Consider the following 23,673-nt stretch of genomic DNA (forward strand, 5'->3'; position numbering starts at 1 on the left):
ATGCAGATACAGGGTTTCCCGCGATTTATTTATTAGTTTCAAAATGTTTTGGGCACGTATCACGATTTATTCATCGTTTTCCATAGATTTTTGGTTCATTCCCATAATTTATTGGTATCTTCCGATTGGATATCAATACAATTGAACAAAAAAATCTAGGAATCGGCCAAAAATCGTGGGAACGCACCAAAAAATGTGGGAACCAACCAAAATTGATGGGAGCCAACCAATAAATCGTAGGAAATCCTGTAAGGACCGTCAATTGGCATTTAGCTACAAATGTAACCTGTGCAACTTGCCATCGAAAAGTCAGTGGTTGTAAACCCAACAAGGAGCAGCGCTGGTGGTAACTAGCCGAATAATTAAGGCCCAACCATGGTAGGTTACGGAGAGCTAATCGAGTAAACTTACGCTGGATCGACTCTAGCCAATTTTTATAGAGTAATATCGACTCTATTACTTATGTAATATTCAGTAAGTAATACTAAATAAATATATGAAATAAATAAAATAAAGCTCTATCTGAAAGTAGAGAGCACATCCCTCTTAGGAAACGAATCTTGAATTGCACATACAGTGATTGTTATAGAAAAATCTTCTTTAAACTATTTCATATTTCCTATACAGAAGCATTTTTTTCTGAAAATGGTTCTTCTTTGCCGCTCAAAAGCCTTCCAGCAACTTAACTCATGTAAAGTAAAGTAACCATCATCATCATCATCATCAGGAACAGCAGCCAAATGGTTTTAACCATACAATGAAAGCTGCCGGCGTGATGTAATCATTGCGTTCTCCCTTTTTTATCCTTCTCTCGTACGGGTGTGTGCTTCGAAACAATAACGACTAGGGGGGGGGGGGGGGGAACGACGACACCAAAGTTTCACCCTTTTGTATCCCATCCCGCGGCAATTTTTGCATTTTACATCCTTTACAGCTGCAGGCGGGGACTGCAGTCGGACACCGAAACAACAAAAACTTCACCAAGTAAAAAATCACCACACGCGGGAAAGCATGAAAGAGAGGACGTGGACGGGATAGCAAACACGACACGCTCGCTGAGACTGAGAGCACCGTTTTCGGAGCTACTCCCGAAAGGGTAAATGGCCGCGCTCCGGATGCACCGTTCTGCGCGAAATTGCTCTCGCTAGCGAAAATGCATTGTCTTTGCCGCAGTTTAAGGGTGGCATCCTGTGCACCGGCGATCTCACCTATCTCTCGACTCCTTCTCGCTCCCCCCATCAACTGTATAACCCGACTTGACCGGCGGGTCCTCGAACGCTTCGGATGGTAACGATTTAATGATCCTCCGCTTCGCGAGGACTCGTTGCGAGTTATCTTGCTGTTGCTGTTAACTCTCCCGCTTCTCCTCCTTCTGCTCACTAAAAGGTGGCTGCAAAAACCGAGGCAAAATGAGGTCACCAAACGGTCCTTTGTCTTGGATGGAAAGATTGCTTCTTCATCTTAATGGTTCGGTCTTACTTTCTTACATAAGCGATCCCGACGGAAAGAGGGTCCATCCAACGAAAGGTGCTTTAATTCAGTTCGACGGCAAAACTGTATGCTTTTGAATTTCACGGTTAAGTAAGCTTTGAAATAAAATCAAGTGAAATTTGATTCTTTTCAACACATGTGTGATATTGATTGGCTTTAAATCGTTCCCACATTAGAGTCAGCTACTATTATGGTTCAGCAAACTCCCAGGCAAATGTTGAAGCATGATCATAAAGATCTTCGATTATCAGAACAGCGCCATCGCACATAAGAAACGCGCAGCAACAACCAGACAAGGGTGTTTAAGTAAAATATTGATTTAATCAATTATGTCGCAACGGTGAAATCTTCGTCACCCAACGTTGCACCTCTTATTTTCTTCGCCTCTTTTTAATAGCGTACACACCCCACACACCTGCACCTCCTGCCCAGAGAGAAATACACGAAACTTTCCCTCCAGTGTTTAACTAGCTCTTGATGGTTGTTTGTCCGTTGTTTAACCTCTCCCTCTGCCCCCCCCCCTCTCTCTGGTTCTGAAGCAGCATCCATTGTGTGAGAATATTTCTTCAAGCCATTTGGCGATGAATCACCCCACCCTCACCGCCACTCCAACAAACAAAAAAAGCACGCAGATACCGGGCAACAATCGATGCGTGCCAACGATAGTGTGCTCCGTGTCCATTCTTTAACATCTTTCACCCCTCTCCTCTCCTCGGTCGCTTTATATTGTTTTTTTTTTTGCGTCCACTGCACTCTTCCTCGATTGTCCTGATCAATCGAGTACTCGCGATCGACCCTTTTGGACGGGAGAGGGGATGGAATAAAGCTTCAACTGACACCGTCAAGTACCGGGCCGCGTTCTACGATGCCCCAAAAGCGGCCAGCAAACGCACGCAAGGTAACAAAAACCCATTGAACTGACCCCGCATTACCTCTCCCGGTATGTGCCACTCCGGCACGTTTGCTCAACCAAAGCGCTTCAAAAACGCAGCCCAAACAACAACAAAAAGGGCAACTCCATCGCCTGCCGCCGATGGAAGATTAATGGGATAACGAAAACGCGATGTACTCAATGCGCGCGATCGGCGTTGTTATCGAATTTCTTACCCTCCAGCTTTACCGTCCCATTTACCACCCTACAGAGCTACAGCTTTCGGGACCGAATTTCGGTTGTGATGTGATATGTGTGCGTGTGAGCTGTCTTAAAATTTCCTGCTCGCAGCCCAGCAAAGAGGCTTGGCCGCGGTCGGAAAGGATGCGGGAGAAACAATTTATTAAAATTACATGCCCACTTCAAAATCAAAAAGAGCAATCAAAAAGAAGTGCCAGCGGGCAAAGATCACCGCGCACCGGCGCGCAAGATTCTTAATGTTTCGCTTTTCACTCTCTGCGTGCTTCGTTGCTTTCGCTGTTTCGCCGCTGCATCGTTGATGCGAGAGGGGCTACCCTTTTTTTTGCAGGGTCATTATGATGCAACATTTTGGTCTGCATGGTAGTTATTCTCTTGTCCTGTCTGCCTTCCACTCTGGGAAGCTGCAGCGCTTCCAGCAGGCTGGTTCTTTTGGCCAGAGTTCAAATGCAGCTGTAAGAATATCTGTCAATAATTGCAGAAAAAGTATTTTCTTCAACACTTCCGAGACTGATTCGGAGGGGCGTCGTTTGAAAATAATGAGGTACGCTTAGGTAAAAGTTGGCTGAATTTTGAGTTATATAATTCTTTCATAACATGTGATATGTTTGAGACAAAAAAGTATATTCTTGTTGAGTATTTTGAAGAAACATTCACTTTCGAACAGACGAAACAAATTATAAAAGCGACGAAATCCACGACAATGTCCACACGCATACATACTGCTTCACAAATGAACAAATAAACTATATTTTTTATATTTTGTAACGCTGCACATAATCATCTTCCTTTGCTGGTCTGCTGTCAACTTTTGTATTTTGAAATGTAAGCACTAAGATGCCTTTTCTACATCTGACGCCAAATCTCACCACTTCCAGGAAACAGAAAAATGAAAGTAGAAGAAACCAACACGAGAGATGAAATCCTCTCTCGCACACCATCACACATAAGCAGCTGCAGCTTGCTTTTGAAGCTTAATTTGAAATTTATTCAAATTTTGAACCACCACCTACTACTACTGCTAACGAGCGACGCGATTGAATGACACACATCTTGATGCCGCCTTTATGCCTTTCTTTTGCGTGTTTAATTTAACAAGACCCGCACGTCTGCAAAGGCGCAATAAGTTCGCGCCGAGCTGCAAGCTTTTGAGATTTTTAGTTTCATTCGATCCCTTAATTAGTTATTCTTTACAAATCTTGCAACATTTTCTTTTAATTTTCGGATTTTAGTAGTTTTTTTTTTTTAATATTCCATCATACAAATTATAAAATTCAACAAAACACGCTTTCACGTCCGGAGTTAAGCCACGTGATGAAGGAGCATGTGCAAGAGGGAAGAAACTAATTAACGTGCAGGCAATATTTACACAGTCCGTCTAATTGATCTAATCAAACTGAAAGCCTTCACAGTGTGCATTGTTCCAGTCCTTTCCCCTAAAAACTTCCCCGAGTTGTTTGCTTCGTTTCCCTTCCGAATCGAAGAAGCACAATAGTGCTGGATTCTTCAAACATTTTTTCAAACCATGTCTCTAAGCCTGTCTGCAGGGCCATCACCGTACGCTCCGTTGACATTTCTATGGGTGAAACGTCGATGTTCAATGTTGACAACGGAATAACAGCAACACAAAGACGTTCCCGTGAAGAAAGCAAAGAAGACTCACACTAACGATCAACGTATTGCGTCATGCAGTTTTGTTTACGAGAATTTATGCCTTTCTCGCAAGGACTGTGTCATTAATGTGCAAAATCCATTAAATCGAATCATGGCGAGCATTTATTTTCGAGAGCTGTTGTATGCAACTTTGTTGCCACTTTGCAGTACAAAAAACATTCTTGTGCATTTTCCAACTTTAATAGATATATGAAATTGTTACCAATATTTATTGTTGCGTTACTGACTGAAGCTGAGTTTTAGGCTTTTTTTAAATCACGATAATCTTACATAGCAACATGTATATCTTGTAAAGGTAATATTCACCCAGAAGGGGTAAATCGTACCGGCCACACATTTTCTGGTCGCACTCGACCGCCGAAATCCGGACTACCTTTCTAAGCGCACAGACAATATTTACCCATAGGTAATTGAACCCAACCCAATCTCTGCTTTTCGAAATTACAAACAAGCTCACTCTTCAGCACGCACACAGCATCCCACGGCGATCCGTGTTTGCTTACGCGCGTGATCGTGAATGAATCTACGGTAGGGAGTACGGTGTGCAAATAGTCTACCGGATGCCGATGCCGGAACGATGATGATTTATCATACATCGCACACAAAACAGCACCAGCAGCAGAATTCATCATCACCGTGACGGGTTTGCTCATTGTTTACCCAAAATATATCTAATCGTAAGCAAGTATGAGTAAGATCCCCTCTTTGGTTGAACAGAAAGACTTCTACGCTAGCTCTGGTGACGAACCTCTGGAAACGATGTCCCAATGTTACGCAACCAATACTTACCTAATTTGCAACCAAAATCTTTACCTATTATTTATTCCATCCAGCATTATTACCTTATGCATAAAAATTAACGCACAATACTACAATAACTTTTATCTAAAATTAGAAACAACCCAAACCATGTTCGGGAAACAAACTTGTCCCAAAATCGCTTTGCAAACCTCATGGCCTACTCCAAACAGAAAAATCTGAGGCCTCTACAGTGTTGATCATTTAGCATCATGGCTGATCATTTAGCATCACAATGCTCTCTCCCCCCTCCCACATATTCCACACCTCGCAGGCAGCTTCATTTGATAAGAAATAAACTCCACCTTCTGCTCGCCTGATGAGGCGCACCATCTCACACAGGGAGCTTGATAAAATTTACGACCAGCTTGGGTTTAATTTTACGAATCTTCTCCTCTTTTTCGTTTTTTTTTGTCTTCCTCCACCACCTCCATCACATCCATTAATTCCCTTAAGAAGTCCCCTCTCTCCCTCCCCCACCTCTTTCCCGCAATACAAAGGCGTCTGTTTTATTTTACACATGCAAGAAAAAGAATACATTCCAAATAAAAGTATCGACGCTCTAAAGCCACGAACACAGCCACGGCGACAGTGCCAGATTGTCGAGGCAGCGCGAAGCTCTTCGATTAGCAATTTAAATTTACCACCATTCGCCATCAAACCAAACCAAGCATAATCTCCGAGCGGCCGAACGTGGAGCTTGAAGGAAGCGAACTCGGAATGGATTTGATTATTTTATTGGGAGGAGGGGGGGGGGATTTTTTTTATTTCCGTCGTCACCATCGAAGAGATGCTTAAAGATGGCGTTTTATTCATCTTCCGCCCACCTGTGGCCTTCCCAAACAAGCCGACCATTTTCCATCGGTTTCCCCACGTTACGGTACCGTCCCCTTCCTTCCTGACGCAACCGTGGTGCGTAATATATGCTCGACCGTGCCTTTTGCAAACAGCGTCACGGAGGTCACATACTAAGCAGCGCGGCAAAGGCGATGCTTGACCGGCCCGAGGGTTATATACGCGCGTTTGTGTGTGTGTGAGTGTGTATTAATTTATGTTTCATTTTTATCAACACCAAAAAGGTCAAACGGCAATCAAGACGCTAAAACTTTGTGAAACAGTATTCCATCCGCACTGCCTGCCCGATCGGTGTCACCTTCAACCGTCCATTTTAGCGTCGAATCTGTGTTCCAATATAACATCAAAATTATTCTCTGACACTATCCGGCACCTTGGCGTCAGCCAGCCAGTTTGTGCAGCATCGCCTGTGCGTGCGTTAATGAATTTCCATACAACACGCCAGCACCCAGTGGGACCGACAACGAGAGGCCACTGTTCGTGAACGGCACACAGTAGTCCGCCGGGAGCAACATGTCAAATTTGACAGTCCGCAGTAGCAGCACATTCGCAATTGGAGCGTCACGATCGTGCACCGATCGTACAACCTTCAGCGCGAATTTCAGTGCGCAAAGCCTTGTCCCGCGCTTGGGGACGATCGAAGGTATCGCTTCCAGGCAGCTTATCTTGCCAGCGTCGTCACTCACTGTTGATGATTCGCCCCCATACATAAGCGATCCCATTATCGAACCTCAACCAGTATTTCCACCAAGCCGAAAAGCATTCACCATTCGAGGACGGAAAGGCAGTTTAGATCACCTTGGCTGATGGTGGTGGTGGTTGGTGATGATGCGCCCATGCGCACGTACCACGCGCTGATGCGTCAAAAACAGGTCCGACCGGATCCCCAAAACGCTCCGAGCGGTGCCGGGCCCGAAAAACCCCACAATGACCGCTGGTGAGTGCAAAAACCGGGTCCCCAAAATGGACGGACAGGTTGCCGCTGCAAATGCTCCGTAGGGTTAGGGCCTCCGGGGTCGTCCAGCACGCGGCCAAGCGCATCGGGTCATCGGCGGGCGCGACGCGTCGGCAACACCACTGGACAATCCAGTTTCACAGGTTCAAACCATCGTACCGCGCTCTCGTACTAATACCCACAAACACACACACATAGAAACGCTCGTACTCCAAAGACCTGTTTGCCTACCTGTGCCCTACCTTGTTGCCTCCTCCCGGGCCGCTCCGAAACAAACAGCCCTCGTGTGCGCGTGTGCACTAGGGGGATCCTGTTATTTCGGTACACTTTTGCTTTCATTGAAGAACCTCTCTCCCGCCAGCAAAACCAATCCGGTTCGAGTGAAGGCTACCGGGCTTTTTTGTGTTACTGTTGTTGTTGTTGTTTTGGACCGGAAATTAGTTCACTGGGCCAGCAATGGCCGGTGACGGTCAAACAGTGAATCAAACATCAAATCTGACAGGTACTGGGTAGGAGTGCCCCCTATACCACACTATTCGTGCTGCTCGAAATGAAGGTGTAAACAAGAGATGTTTGTTGAGCCGTTTTTTGCGATGGAGTAAGTTTCGTTTTATGAATTTTGTATAGAAAATGAATTACATATTCATTAGTATTTTCTGTCAAAAAACATAATGTATCAAATAAAAAAATAATAATTAAAAGTAGTCACAATCCGATCACAATCCGTGTTTTTAGAGCTTGCCGATGATTTAAAGTTCTTAGTAAATTCACATGTTGCCTCAATATTTGTACATTTAATAAGGGGTTTTAGTCATACAACTTAACATCTCAATACAGCATAACAATTGCAGAAATACATTATAATTAGCAAAGCAGTTATTTTCCCTAAACATTCTTATTTTGTCCAGAATACTGAGATTAGTTAATGCATTTTACCGAAGAGGGTACCGAAAAGCTGTTGTAACAAATTCATTACTGAGCCCTTCTTTATTTTAAGCCAGAAAGCTGCAATTTCAGCCTGTCAGTGGAGCAATATTCATCATTCAGGTTGCATCCATTTTACAGGTATATTCTACATGCATTTTAAAATCGTTTTATTTTATTTTTTCTGTCCGAAATGAAATCTTACAGCTTTAATATATTTTACAACATTGTTTAAATTATAATTAACATTTATTGGCTCAATATTTATACTTATTTCCAGTTCAATATTTGTGCCCAGCGAATAAAAATCATTCATTCATGGTCTAACTTGATCAAGATTGAAACGCATAAGCGTTTCTTTACATGTTTTTCAGGCTGATATAATCTAGGCTTAAAATCTGTTGAAGTGTCAAACTACATACTAAACAGCTGACTAGAATCGTAAACCCCCCATTGATTGAGTTTACTCAAGAAAATATACTATATGAAGAGCAATAACATTATCAGTATGCTTATACATCCTTACTTAACTGCTAGAACTAAGTTGTTAACCTTGTCAGTTTTGACACAATGTCAGATGATTTTAACACAAATATCAAATAAATTCCCCAGTCTTGCTAGCAAACGAACGTACAAAGAACAATTCGTAACACACCGTACCTAATAGTCATTCGTACCTTTTGCCATTCTAATGGCGACCCGTAGGCTTGTCCGCTTTGTTTACTAACATCGTTCCGCGACCACTACACACAACACGATCATGTTCAGCGTGCTCATCGTACAGTTACACAGAAATCAAAATCCCCACGCGAAGAGTGTCATAACATGTACGAGCGGGTGGTACAGGGCAATAAAACAAATCGCCCGTGAGATGAATCGACGAGTGAGACAACAGTAAGACACGAGAAGGCGATTTCTCAAAGAACCAAGCATGGCTTAGAAGGTCCGTATGTGCCATCTCTTCAACCTTCCTTCCACACATCTGCAGCAGCTCCCTCTCCCGTAGAACCCGTGGTGAGGCGCCTGCGTGCGTATTTTACCAATGTTTAAGCGCGCGAGCGCTCGGTCACAGATTCTAGTGTGAATACATACTGGGCACTGTGTGCCGTCTCGAATGGCCGTTAGGTTAGTGTCGATCAAATTGGAACCAACGCCATATCGGGCGCCCGAGGAGGGCAGTAAAATTGCTTCGCACCGGGCCGGTTCAAGGTGAAACACTAATGAACAATATTACAGCAAAGATCATTCTGCTTGACAGCTAGGACAGAAAAGCATACAGAGAAAGAGAGAGAGAGAGAGAGAGAGAGAGAGAGAGAGAGAGAGAGAGAGAGAGAGAGAGATTGGGAGAAACCTTCACACAACACACCGTGCAGTAATCGCGGTGCGTTTTCGTTAGCCAGCACCAAAAAACATCGTCCACGCGATCTGCACTTCGATCGGTTGCATATCGGTTGCGAAGTGACCATCGATTGGTTTCGCCGATTGTTTTGCCGATTATGCTGGTCGGACCATCGGTGAGTAAATGTCAAAGCCGCTGCCGGCGTTCGGCCAATAATTCGCATCGTAGATTGGCAGCCTAATGCGCAGCATTAGGGTAGCGTGACAGTTTTTTTTTATGTTTCTTTGACTATGCAGGTCGATTTGAGCCAAATTAAAACCTTCCCGGCAAGGCCTTGGATTGAGCACACTGGGATTCCCCGTCGTTTGCATTGAAACTTGTGAAAAGATTCACGCACTGTTGCGAAATGGGTTCGAATTTTGGTTGTTTGTAATCTAATTAAAATTTCAATTCTCTCATTGTGAAAACCCGTTCTTTGAGCATTTCCTAATTATCTTTTTTGTCAAATTTTCTCCACTTTTTATAACGAGGATACAGAACGTTCCAGAACATAAACCAATGACCATTCAATAACATTTTTCTCCCATAAAAAGCTGATGCAATGCCTTCAGCAAAGTCTGATTGGAATTCCTGCGCACCATAAACGGTACTAAAATGTGTTCCAAGGATAATAGCCCACCAACACAAGCATCCAATTCTCACAGCACCATACAACAACAAAAAAGTTCGTTACAATCTTTCCCAAACCAACCAAAATCTCCTTTTGCCACCTGAAGAGCTCTGCGTAAATTTATTTCACCATTCGTCTGGTTTCGCTTCCAGCCAACCATATATTTTTTTTATTTGTATACACACGTTGCGCCTACTGGCCTCCTCCAGCCAACATCGATCATACAAACGGATGATCCTTTTTTATTGCCACGCATCATCATGCCATCGCCTCCTACCCCGGCGTGAGCAACATGCTTCTATGCTTACTTCGAGTTTGCCTAACAGCAAGGCTTTGCTGCGGCGTAAAAGACCCATCAATAGGTTGACTTTGTTGATTATCTTTGCCAGTCCGTTTTTATTTTCCCCATCCTTGGCCGTTTGTACAGGTAGTAGCGTCCTAGAATTGTGAGGATTTTTCAAAACAAAATCAGCAGGGCGGCTGAGCCCGGGACGCCCGAATAACCCATTTCCCTTTCCTTTTGCCTTCGAGCGGAATGGGTGAAGGAAGCAAAAAGGGAGAATATTAAAAATAAACCCTGCTGCTGCTGGGTGCTGCTGGCTGCTGCACCGGCTTCCCTTTGGCTGGTGTGTGCATTAAGCCAGTGCGAGACAGGTTCACAAAAACATACCAGACACTGAATGATGACTGTTTCAAAAGCGCGCTGGCGTGTGTGGACCAATCTGGCGCAGACCGGAAAAAGGGAACACCCTTCCGAGATGCAGCACCCTGCAGCCATGCTGCTGCCTTTCAATCGATAATTACCAACATAAACAAGTTCATCCCGAACTGTTTTTGTTGTGTAGTTTGGACTCTTTTTCCCTACTCCCTTTTTGCTAGCCACACTTGCTGGCCGCGGTTGCCAGTCGGACGCTTCGATTGTACGAATGTACGAAATATTGCTTCCTTCTTAAGCAAAATCGCTGCATAATGGTGAGCGAGTCAAGTAGTAAAATTATGGCACAAGGGGGCATTAGGATGTGAAAATTATAAAGCTAAAACTGCTAACTCACACACCATAGTACTGCGGCGCGACTGAAACACCGACACGATGAAAGGTTACAACGTTAAGATGCCCTTGCTCTAGGTGGGTTTGAAACACAAGGATGTTATTAACAATTAGCATTGTAATGAGCAACCGTCGGGTAAAGAACAACAATGCTGGTAATTTTGCTTTGCACTCGTAATAATTAAATAGTCATTAAGTAAAGTTAACCAAAATCCCATTAAGAAAAACAGAATTGAAAAATGAGATCATAATGTATAGCAAACAAAGTTACATTAGCAGTTAAAATCACAATTTCCACAGATGATACAACAAACACTCTTTCAAAAATTGCGCTTCGTGCTATTTGGCAAAAAAGCTACCCCAAAACATGCAATAAACAAATCTGAACTTGTACACCCTTCATACTCAATGCGGTAGGAGATACTTACTGAAACAGAAAAGAAAATAAACTAGCTCAACACGTCAACCGGGCGATCGGACCGAATCAACGTACTCTACCTTGCTCCCGTTTCTGTCTGCCCTTCATTAGCCCGCTATGTGTTCACCTGCGGCTACGTACGTAGCCCAGAGCATTATTTTCCCATCCCGGACGATCTCACTTCACGTCCAAATCTGTCAAATGTGTTTCACTTATCTACCGTTCCCCAGTCTCACCTCAACCCAGCCATCAACCTCCCACACACAAATACTGCTTCGTTAAAAACCAGCCACACCAAGTGTACGTTTGATCGATCGTCGCCGTTTTATTGCTTTCTAAAAAGCAGCGATCTCTTCCATTTCTTTTCAGTTCAGCTCAATAAATGGTTCGACCGATACGTGTGGCCCCTTTGTAGATAGCAACCCCCCCGCACCCGTCCCGTGGCGGGACATTCAATGAACAATCCGTTTCGAATCGGTCTTCGACAGACACCACAGTGAGTTCGGTTTGCGAAATCAAGCAGAGTTATTTTCTTCTTGCTGCTGCTGCTGAGTCGAACCATCTCGCAACCTCGCTGACTCACACGCGTGTGATCCGATTTGGACTGTGCGTTCCATTACCCCTGCGCAGTGGAAACGGGGATTGCGAGGAAAGGAAGGGATGTTTTCTTCCGCAGCAAAACACATCCCCCAAAGGGTCGTTGTAACGGAAGCAAGGGAGAGAAAAACATCGAGCAACGATAACACAGTGCAAGCGGGAGAGAGCGACTACGAGCCAATCGGACCTAGGTAGGGCGGCCCACAAGCAGCCCAGCCTTCCACTGCAGCCTCATTGCGATCCGAAGCAACCGATGGTCCGACCGGCCATGTTCGGTTCGTTTGCGAGACACGCACAGGACAGGACAACTGATACATAATATTGCCAACCTCCCCATGCACGCGCATGGAGCCCCATATGGGGCTGGTCGGAAAAACGGAAAAAAGTATGTGCCATTCTCCAGGGTGGAACAAGATGTCCCGCCCGAAGTGATGTACCCGCACGGTGGTGGAGCGTAAGAAGGGGCGAACCATTTCCATCGATAACCCGTTAGCAGCGCGTATCCCGTTCGTCGCCGTCGGATTATTGCGCGTACACACATTTATCGTCGTCGTTTGCGAACAAGTTGGTGGCAATCAGCTCCAGCTCCTGCTTCCTCCCCTTACACACACACTCTTGCATTCCTTTCTGGAGCAAATCACTTCTTTGCAGGTTCTGCTGCTCTCGAAGGTCTATAAAGGTCTGGTGTAAAGGTTGTGCTGCGCTGTGGCACATTGGTGTGGTACCCTTTACTGCCTTAAACGAGGCCACATACCGAACCACACCAGCGCTGCACCAGACCATCGCCAGCATCCCGAACAATAATTCGTTCGTTCGTTATTTTTATTCTTCCACCCTCTCCCTCCTTTCCTTCCATTCTCTACAGTGGTTGCTGATTTTGTTAACGAAAACGAGCACATTCTACACCTGGTTTAGCAACAAAAAAACCCACCCGAAGGGTTTATAAGATGTTCGATTCATTGGCTTCTTAAACCAATTGCACACACTTTTTTGCTTTCTTTTCGCAAACCCCATTCGGTTCGAGGCAGGAAAGGGAGGCGTTAACAGCATAAACGCTCATCGACGACACGAAGAACTACGGGTTGCGGAAAGGGTACGAGAGGGTGCAATTGATGCATATACATACACTTTTTCCCTTCCCTCAAACGATTTGCGAAGGCGTTAAGAAAGTAGTGGCAGGGGAGTTGGCCGCTGACGGTGGGAGTCCCGGTGGAACGGCATTGTGATGGCGTGTGCATAGGGCAGGAATGTGAATTGGGAATGAAATTTATGTAATGAAAACACATTCCCTGCAAGTTGCAGTTCGTACAAACGTAGTGCAGCATAGCGAACAAGCGATCATAACACGTGTTTTGGCTGGGGCGCAAAGGAAGGGTTTTCGTGCCCAGGGAAGCTTAATCATTTCAACCCTTGAGAGAATCAAAAATGTGGAAAAACCTAGTATCATTAAAATAATAATAAATCCAATATAATTCTATTAAATTAATAAAAATACAAATAAATAAAGTTCATAACAACTACTAAACACAATTGAAACAGTATAAAACATAATGCAAAACTATAAATAAACTAAAAGAAACAGACCAATAAAGCTGAAAAAATGCTCATATATAATTGGACTCTAAACAGATAAGGAAAATAAAACATCAATAAAGAAAAACAAAAAGTTATAAACAATGTCATAACAATAATGGGAGATCATTAAAGACAAAAAAACAGTTTATTTACAAAACACATGCAAACATAAAACATGTGAATTGTATAATGTTAAAATACAAAAAAAAACATCTTAATTACTGATGCTGCAAAGTAAAGCTTGCATAAATGAAACCATTACAAAATTATTCCAATGTCAGTTATCCTGCTGTACAGAGCATCGACCACAGCAATCTCATTTAACAGAAACTATTTCCCCAACTCCCTCAAAAGCCCTGCGGCTGCTCGGAGCAATGACACGCATCTTAATGAAATGCCACGCCGGTGCTGGAAAAAACTAAATTCCCACTCCCTTTCTCCAATCCCTTGTTAGCGCGAGGAAGGTGGAAAAACTATATCACATTACGTTATCCTCCAGCTTGCTCCCACCCAACCGTTCGTTCTTCTAACGCGAATTGTGGCGGAAGCGATCCGCGAAAAGGAACCCCCCCCCCCCCCCACCCGCAGTGCCCATTTCCCCTCAGCGGGTTTGCAGCGATCCCTTTTTTCCTGGCCCGATTCGCTAAAGCATACCATTCCCGAAGGATAAATTCCGTTAGCTTGCCTTCACACACGGCCCCGTACAGATACAGTTAGATGTCGAGCCGGGAACGGTTGCGTGCGTGCAGTATTCCACCGCCACCGTCGGGTCTGTGGTGCGCAAAGCAAACCGGGACCGGCGCTGCCTACAACAAGGAATCGCTCAAATTGGAGCATGCTGGGTCGCAAATCGCATCACATCTGTCTGCGGCCGGGTTTCCAACAGGGAGCGTTCCTTTCGTTCTATGGCAGGCACGTCGACGAAGAGAGCCTGGAAACCGGGGGCCTAGGCATGGTGCGCCTTAAATAGACGGCGTAAAAACAAACCCACAGCCCCTTCCACTTACACTCTCTGCATCTCTTCCTCCTTTTTTAGCGAAAAACGAAACAGTTACCATAAATCTTCGGTAATGAGAAATTGTTCGCTTGATGGTTCGGCCTCCCCCCCCCCCCCATCCCGCGTTCTTGGAGCGCTGTTTGTTCTCTGCTTCTCTAATCCAATGTCAGCGTGTGCCACGAACAGGACGGCAAAAAAAAACCGGAACGATCCGGCAGGGGCAGAAGTAATTAGAAGTCATAAACAAACCGGCGAGTTGATGGAGCCTACATATCTGGCAGTCGCAGTGAATCGGACGCGCGGTAAAGCGTGCCCATTCGTTAGTCCACTATTCTACCGTTGGTTGGTTGGTTCGATGTGTGGTGCCATTGAAACTGAATCTACTGGAGCCCTAATCTGCTGATGGGATCGAAAGGTGACGCTTACAACGGACCGCGTGCATGTGGGCGAGAGAGTTGCGAGCAGCTCAAGTTACTCCGATCGTTAGAGCTGGGTAAGTGATTGCCGCGTTTAGATCGACGGTGAGTGGAAGCATAAACGTTGGCCATTTTAATAGGATCTATTTTCGACAAAAAATGACTGTTGAGAAATATATGTTCAGCAAAGTTACGTACAAATTTTAATGAAAAAAAAACAATATGTTTAACAGCACGTCTTCAGTGTCATCAAAACCTTTTTACTATGTTTGTATATGATCATTTGTGACCAAGCATTTCTGTTTCTCCAACTCTCCACTGCGACCAATTGGAAATTAATAATGTTCAATAAATCATACATAGCTTAATACACGTACGGGTCAAAACGACTCCTAACCATACGAACCATCCGTTTGTACCAGAGACGTTTCGCAAATATCATCGAGGCCACACAACCTTCAGCCTGGTGCTGCACCATGACAGCGTGAATAACGACCGTGCGGATTCCGTGCATTTGAAATCATCACCCCGAAGCGATACTGCCCCGTCGTGTCAGCAGCAGCAGCAGCAGCGTGGTCGTGCCAGGTGGCGCAGCATTTGCATCCCGAGGACTCGGGCGATTGCCGATTGCTTACCGGCTTTAGCAAAAATCGCATCATCATTTTCTTTCTGTATGTGTGTGTGTGTGTTGGCTATCCGGACCGAAACACACACGATCGAGCAAAAAAAGAGGGTCACAAAAAGCCGTCACCCCGCGATCATTTCCGTTCATAAATATGGACGCTTTTACTGCTCCGGTAGCGATCACGAAATGTCCAAACGCTCGATCGCAGCAAGCTTCACTCACATGTTGGCTTAGTTTCGTTGCTGCATTTAAGTTTAAAACATATCCCTCCAACGTGTGCTGTGTTCGTATGTCGCTCGTAGCGAAACGCCATTAATCTCTCGCATTCGTTTTACATCTCCCGCTGCCTGCCCTGGGCCCCCTCGCACGGGATCCGGATGTCCTTCAACTCGCAGCCGTTGGCCGTTGGCCGATCGATCCGGCCAGTCGAACTGAAGCAGCGCGGGCATGATTTATCTTTGCATCCCTCAGCACAGACCTCCGAGACTGTCATGAGCGGAAGATTGCATACCCCCGATATCGATATCGATCGGAGGACAGCACACTGCGACTGGCGTTCGGGGCTTCATTAATTGTTTCGTGGCCGGTAGAAGCAAATACACGCACAAACGTTTGCTTGCATGCTTGGTTGCTCCATTAAACTGCCCGTGCACGGCAGAAAAACTGCTCCATCATGCTACAAGCGGAATGGTTGCATTACATTCGTTTATTTTATTTTTTTTATTTTTTTTTATGTTACTTGTTATTGAACAAAGTTTAACGCGAAAATACGTGATTGTTTATTTTTTGTGCATTCAATCATTTAAATACAGCCATTGTTTACACACAGCCAAAATCATACGCCACTGACATCGAAAAGATTTCAACGCAACGTCAAGCGGGCTAACCTATCGACACACAAAAGACTTCAACGCCACGGCAAGCTGTTTCAAGCGTCACATCTTGCTAATTGAACAAACACACCAACTGGCACAAGAGACAAAACAAAAAGAAATCCCTTCCGAAATGCCAAAACCTAATCGCCGAAAAATGCAATCTCGGGCGCGTAAAGTTCCCGTCAAGCGTTTCATAATCCACACCACGCTAAAATAGCACGCTTTAGCGTAAAGTGCTGTGGAATTATGAACGATGTGTGAAACAAACACCTTTGTACACCTTCGCCGCCACCCTCTCCTGCCCATTCGTAGGATACGTGTATTTGTTTGCGAACATGACCTCACCCTCCGAAGCGTGCCGCACGACCGTGCCACCCTCCCTTCTGCAAAACCAGTCCGGCAAAACCCGATCGGGCTAACCATCTGATCGACGAAACAACGGCCCCGTGAAGAAATAAGAAAAAAGGGCAAACCATTTTCACCCGGTTCTTCCGGATTCTGTGCTGGCTTAGGCCGATGACGAGCGAATCACCGAGCCCGTTCTCGAAAACCCCGGGCTTGCTTGTTGTCGATCGATCATGCCACCCATTCCATCAAAGTCACGTGCACGTTAGACCGGCTTTTGGTGCAGAACCGGGTCTTCTGCTGTGGATGCCCCGCGCACGTCACAAGCACGCTTTGCCGGACACGTTTGACGGATGACAGTTCTGCCGGAGCGCGTTCGATCAGCGGTTTCAGTCGGTCGATCAAGTAAAAAGGCGCGCATGTACACACAAACACACAGGCATATAAGCACGCACCCGTTCAGGACTGGTTCGTGACGCGCGGCCAACAACAGTTCCTTCAACCTGATCCTCGACACATTACTTTGTAGTGTGAGTTTTCTCTCTTTCGCTCTCGCAACGGCGCAACGCTTGCCTGCATTTTGCTGTATGCGAGCCTGCAAGAAGCGTTTGCAGCGCAATCTCTCTGTGTGTCTTCCGGTGCTGCCAAAGCTGTGTGCAATGGCGGACAATTGTCCTCGGTGCGGCTCTCTCGGCCACCGTCTCTGCAATTAAGTCGCCAATAATAGCAATAATAATAAACATCATGGCCCTACATGGGCTGCCGGCGGTCTTCAGGAAGCGGCTGGCCGATTCGATCGCGGACCAGCTACGGCCCCGTCCACCGCGGGTAGTTATTAACAGCCCGGGCACACGTAAGTACACACTGTGCATCGTGTACGCTTTTTTCTTCCTTTCGCCTCGTTAATCGTTAAACAACTCCCTTTCTAAACTCTAGCCCGAGCTACCGACTGGCGAAGGGATGGAAGTTGATTGTAGAAGATAAAGTATATTTAGTTTCCATGGAAAATGATTCATCTCAGTTTAAGCCCAGAAACCCAGTCGACAAAAATGAACCAAGAAAGTGATTCTTTCTTAAAATATCCTCACGTTTGCGGCCATTTTCCACTTCGCAAAAAGGAAGTGCAATCGTACCGAGTGCTTGCAGTTCACACTGTATCACCACTTACACCCGGGCCGTGTGGCTCCCTGTTTTGTCCAACCGAACATGCAACCCCCACTATCACTCACATCCTTGTCCTATCGTGTATGAGATCTTCAGGACGTGCAGGAAATAATTTAACAGAAAAATGGGCCAAAAGCTGCAACGAAAGAAAGCATGCAGCAGGAGTTAGCACCGAGAAAAAAAACAGAACGCCAGAAACGAACCATCACAGCACGCAGGACATATACCCGGCGAGACTTGCTGACTGTTGGTAGCTTTTTGACTTTTCCCTTGCTGGGCTCCGTGTTTGGGCTCCATTTCTTCACCGCTCAACGTGTCTTTCGGTTTTTTGAGTTGTTTTTCATTCTTTATGTTTTATGGCTAAAGGCATGAAATCTCTTTTTTCCGCCTTTGCGGAGCATGCGGGCAGGCGCAGAGATTTCTGGTTCCTTTTTTTCAACACAGTTCGCTCCTGCTCTCCCTGCAACCATTTTCAGCTGCTTGTTTTCTTTTATTTTATTAATATTATTCTTTTTGCTTTCTGTTCCTCTCCCTACACTTTATCACACGTTATCTTGTCCAAATGGGAAACCCAAAATGTTTATGGTAGAAATGTCAAGACATTTTATAGGGAGGCTGCGTCTGTGTGTGTTAGTTTTATTTAATATCATTATTGTTGTTATTTTCATCGTGTCGTTCCTTCGCGTTATTGCCGTCCAAACCCCACAGGCAGGGTAGTGTGCGTTGGTTTTAACGCGCTTTGTTTTGGTATGCGTGTGGTGTTGTTACGTGTAGCGCGTAAAAACACATCCCGAACACCGCACCTCGCTCCCCGCACCAGCCACAAACATCTTCAAGCCACCACGCATGATCGCGCCCGAAAGCTTTGCGTGGAGCTTTGTATTGGTGGCCTCTGCCTCCCCTCCCCCTCCTACCTGCTGCGGTGAATCAACACACAAGCACCATCAACAAACGATTCCAAACGATGATGGCTTTCGTTGCTCATGGCGCGATGTTTCTCTTCGCCAGCATCAAAAGCCAACAGCAATCGCTTGGTTCTTGGGTTGCGCATTTTTTCATGTGTTTTTGTTGTTTTTATGTGCTGCTCAGTTCTCGGTTCGTTCTTGGTTCGATCGCTTCGTCCCGTTCGCTTGCACACCCCTATACAGGTTGGTTTACTCTCTCTCGCTTTGATTTTGCTTACAGCGTGAGCGTTGGCAGCGCTGGTACACCTTAGCGTTGTGTGAGTGAAGACTTACACATATGGTTATTTTTATCCCAACTACCATGATTTTTCTCTCCTTCTCTTTCCTTTTCATCATTTTATTTCACAATTTATTCCATTTTTCTCTCTGCGTCTCCCTTTGGCTTCCAGATATCTTGGTACTCTCCCCCTGGACCCTTAATGGTACATTCCACCAGCGATACTCCCTTCCCGCATCATTGGCATGGCAACACATATTATATGACGGAGTAGATCGAACGATCAAGAGCGATATGGAGAGGAAAAGAGAGCGAGAGAGCGAACAACACGATCGGCGCCTCCATCCAGCACAACCCCTTACCAAAAGGGTGGACCGATTCCGCTGAAACGACTATAAATACAAAACCCATTTAAAAGTCATGAAGTCACCACAAGAGTGCGGCCGAAAAAAAGCTCATATCATTCCCCTCATACCCACACACACACACACGAAACAAAGTTATTCATCAACATCCTTCCCAATGTGTGCAAATTGTTGCAAACTATGGTTGTGTGGCTGTGTAGTGCCAAAGTCCTCCCAGAGAGACGCTTATGCCTTATGTCGGTGTCTCGTCTACTGCAAATGGACGCGGCAGTGGGGACAATATTTCTGCACGACGCCTCCCGCAAATGGTGGTAGCAAACTCCCCCGGGAGCACACGGCTGCATCTCGCGTCACGAAAGCGCGCGGATTATTTTCAAGAAAAGATAAGCGCAAGAAAGCACCACCAGCATGACACACAGCCAGAAAGCACCACAGACGATCGGACAGTTAAAAAGGCTTGAACAATAAAAAAAGCTTTTACTTAAAGGAAGGAGGCGATATGTGTCTCTCTCTTCCCCCCGGAAGAATCTCGGAGAAAGGAAAGGGGTAGGTGACATGTACACCCTCTCTCGTTTCACATTACCATTTCCTTTCCTACCGACCCGTGAAAGCAGCATCATGACAGCAGCGCGCTAAAGCCTGCGGGCGGATATTTCTCCAAGCACGGACACATGGGGGGTGGGTTCGTCGCTTGCGCTCAGAAGTCTTTCGAGCTTACGGTGAAGACACACCACTCGTCCGCTTGCAGACTCCAGCCGCGACAAGTAGGAATTGGCAGAGAGGAAGTAGTAATGGTTGGGCTTTGCACAAACGATACATAATGGCATGCAAAGGCGAGGGCAACACGTTCTTTCGCGGTCGCGGTGTTGACTTCGGACGGATTGACAAAGAAACAAATGGAAATGGAATATTCTAATTCTGCTGCTTCGGAAAGGGTTTACGGTTACCGGGAAGCGCATGCGCAGGAGTTCTTCTCGCCAGCAGGAAGGGTAAACCAGTGGTAGGAAAAACCTTTCCATTCCGCTTACCTTTTTGTCTGCTCCGGTTCCGGAACTGAGCGTTTATCCCCGACAGCGATGACTGCGGAGAGACACGATTTGCTGCTGATTTAATTTACTCTTTTCCCGCCCGTGCAACGACTCGGATGGTGGATTAGTAGCTACATACAAAACCGCCCTTCGTTACATACCAAACAAACTCTTACACACATACACACATACAAACACATTCACTACACTGCACTGCTGCTGCCGGAAGGCGCACGCGAATATTGGCTGGCGCTATTTTTGCCTTTTAATACTTTTGCTCCTTCACTTTGATTGCACTTTTCTTTCAACGCTGCAGCGCCGGTTCCACTTACTCCGTTCGATATCACACGCTTAACGCCTTTACATCCGCGTTTTTTGTGTTGTTTTATGCTTTTTGACTAAGCAACACTACCTCTGCATGCTCCTGCTGGAAGATATTTAGCAATATTCACTATTTTTCGGCTACTCATAGGTGCTCCTTTTAATTTTAAGAAACACTCACTGAATTCACTTCACACGAACAGTAAACGCACACGCACGCATCACTGCAGGGCACCTGGCTGGTTGCGATTGCACTTGAGCAACGGGAAAGACTTCAATGCAATGTATGGACTAAACAAGCGACGAACTCGGGACACTTTAAGCCGACGAACGATTCCTTGTCATTCAAAAGGCTAATGGCACTTGGCTACCTTGCCCTACCGTTAAGAACACACTCATGGCAGCCCACGCAAAGCTTCGCACCGTATTCTACACTACACGCAGCACAACCACACGCAGAACACACGCACCCCGTGTAAGCGCACAGTTTGGGCGCGATTGTGGTGCTGATTTCAGGGAGGACGCTGGGCGTACAGCACGCTACTGTATGTATCACTCTTCACTATTCCTCGCACGTTACCCGCAGCCCCACCAGCGGAAGATTCAGCACGTTTCACTACTGTCGTGTTGCTTTGAAAGACAGAGAAAGAGATAGAGAGGGTCGTCCTTTCGGCTCTAGCGGACGCCTCTAGTCCTTCCGGACCTGTTTCACGCAATGTTTGCACTGTTCACATCTAACACAAACCACAAATCCGAACCTTTTGCATAAATTCGCCGTGTTTAAAGCAGGTGGCAGCGTAGTCTGCCACTAACGAGAAGCGCTACGAAACGTTCAACCGCGGGACGCACGTACGAAACGTTTTCCGTTGCGTTTCTTAGCAACTGCGCAGCAACGGGGCAGCAGAGCAGTAACGATCTGAGACATACGACACGACCCTGCGAGCCAACAACCGAAGCTTACGGAGCGCTTCAGCGTCGACGGCAACAGCACCAGCAACCCGGCAGCGCGTTCCACTACCGCGATCCGCCTCCCTCACCCACTGTGCGGCTGTATGTGTGTGTGAGTGAGGCATCGATATTACAACTCTCCCACCAACACACCTGCACAAGCAATGCAATGCCGATCCGTTTAGCGCCGAACTTGCCAGGAGCGAGAGAAAGGGAATCCCAGAGTCCAGGGCAACCGATCAGCGAACCAATGAAGCGGATGGAAAACGATCAACTTCACACGCACACCACCATCCAGAAGCAGGCTGAGCAACTCTCTCTCCCTCTTTCGCTCTCTGACTCTCTCTCTCTCTCTCTCTCTCTCTCTCTCTCTCTCTCTCTCTCTCTCTCTCTCTCTCTCTCTCTTCACCGTACATGTACCTGCCCTATGATACATCTCGTTCTGGCACGGTGCTACCCACTCACTTACGCAAACCAGTGAGCAAATGTCAACGATAGTGTCCAGTTGGTGGATGGAGGGGCGTGAGAGGTAAAAGGTAAGATGGGACCTGCCACTTCTGTCGAGGGAGAAGTAGAGATTTATGAAAGAGATCGACAGTGCAAGAGAATAATATCTGCGAGCAGCTAATACGCACTCGGATCGAAAGACTTCAACGCTGCCGCAGGAATGGTGCTGCAATCTTAGTTTTTTTAATTTTTACGCGATAAATATTTTAACAGATGTTGATAAATGTTTTAGTTACCATAGTTTAGGAACATATACTTAAGCTATGATTTACAGTATAATTATACAGCAACATATCAGCCTCGAATAATACTGTTCATTGTCCTCATATAAACTTATTTTAAAATAAGACAAGATGATTCTAGCAGTCTCGCAACTAAGACAGAAAAGTCATTATCATCTTTAAAGCATTTTTGTAAAATTATATCATAAAAACTTGCCATAACACTCCGTGAAATAGATTCAAAAATAATAATATTTAACATTACTTCCCAACTTGACACGAGCTCTAGGGTGATACGCACATATCCTTGCGCGTGTGTTGGTAACGATCACCCCCGAAGCGCTGCTTGCGCATGACTCAAGCGCAAAGCTCACAAACGCTCGAACGCCAGGACGGTGCTTGGCCCTAAAGCAACAACACACATCCACACATCGACGACGAACGCGGCGGTGCTGCCCCGATCGAGGTCTGCTCTCAATCGCGGTCACCTCGAAGGCTGCCGGGCTGTCATTCCGTCATACTAGCGCGCGCCCGTTGTCAGGTGGGCTGCAGCGGCGTGCACGTGTGTGTGTGTATATGTGGTACCTTTGCTTACAGCGGCGAAGCACGACGGTCGTGGACCCACACACTCCACTACCAACAACGTGCGGCCCGGCAAAAGCTTAACTTTCAAGAAGTCAGAGACAGCGCGCATTTTATTACGGCAAGGGGTATTTTGACCGTAGACAAGACATACGGTACAAAGGCAAAGGCCGAATAATCTTCGTCTTCCCCGTTGGACCATCGCGTTTGGGATGCTGCGGGGAGTTTCGGGATTGGGATTGGTGCAGCTGTCAGCGGGGGATGCGAAGCTGCCTTTCAAGTGCTGCCAAAATTGCGTGGGAGACAAGCCGCGGGAGAAGGTATGGCAACAGCAACACACAACCAGGAAGAAGCTTTAATCGGCGAATCGCGCCACAAAATCAAGGTGGAAGTAAGAGCGGATTATTATTCTTTTTTTTCTTGTGCTCAGTGTTTCTTTACGCTTCGAATTCTACTTGTTTTTGCTATTGGTCAGAGTGTTTTTTGCCGACAATTGCACCAAGATACTGTGGTTAAACAGGCACGTGCGCACAAAGAAACCGGCTTGGAGAACAGTTCTTAGGCATCATCTCCAGGGACCGTTCACATTTGAAGTTAGACTCGCTGGTGGGAGCATATAGAATG

General features: G+C 46.0%; 1 protein-coding gene across 2 annotated transcripts in view; it reads right to left on the bottom strand.

Moving 5' to 3' along the window:
* The window catches only part of LOC121594627 (protein grainyhead-like), a 186,751-nt gene extending 164,978 nt beyond the window's left edge, over positions 1-21,773 (bottom strand). The window contains exon 1 of one of the 2 annotated variants that reach the window (XM_041918111.1): positions 20,471-21,772. The gene's annotated coding sequence lies outside the window, so the exon portion shown is untranslated. Of the gene's footprint in view, positions 1-20,470 lie in introns of both variants that reach the window. The other variant, XM_041918113.1, reaches the window with a different exon arrangement.
* Positions 21,774-23,673: the final 1,900 nt, after the last annotated feature.

Source organism: Anopheles merus, chromosome 2L (assembly GCF_017562075.2).
Source record: "Anopheles merus strain MAF chromosome 2L, AmerM5.1, whole genome shotgun sequence".
NCBI classification, from domain to species: domain Eukaryota; kingdom Metazoa; phylum Arthropoda; class Insecta; order Diptera; family Culicidae; genus Anopheles; species Anopheles merus.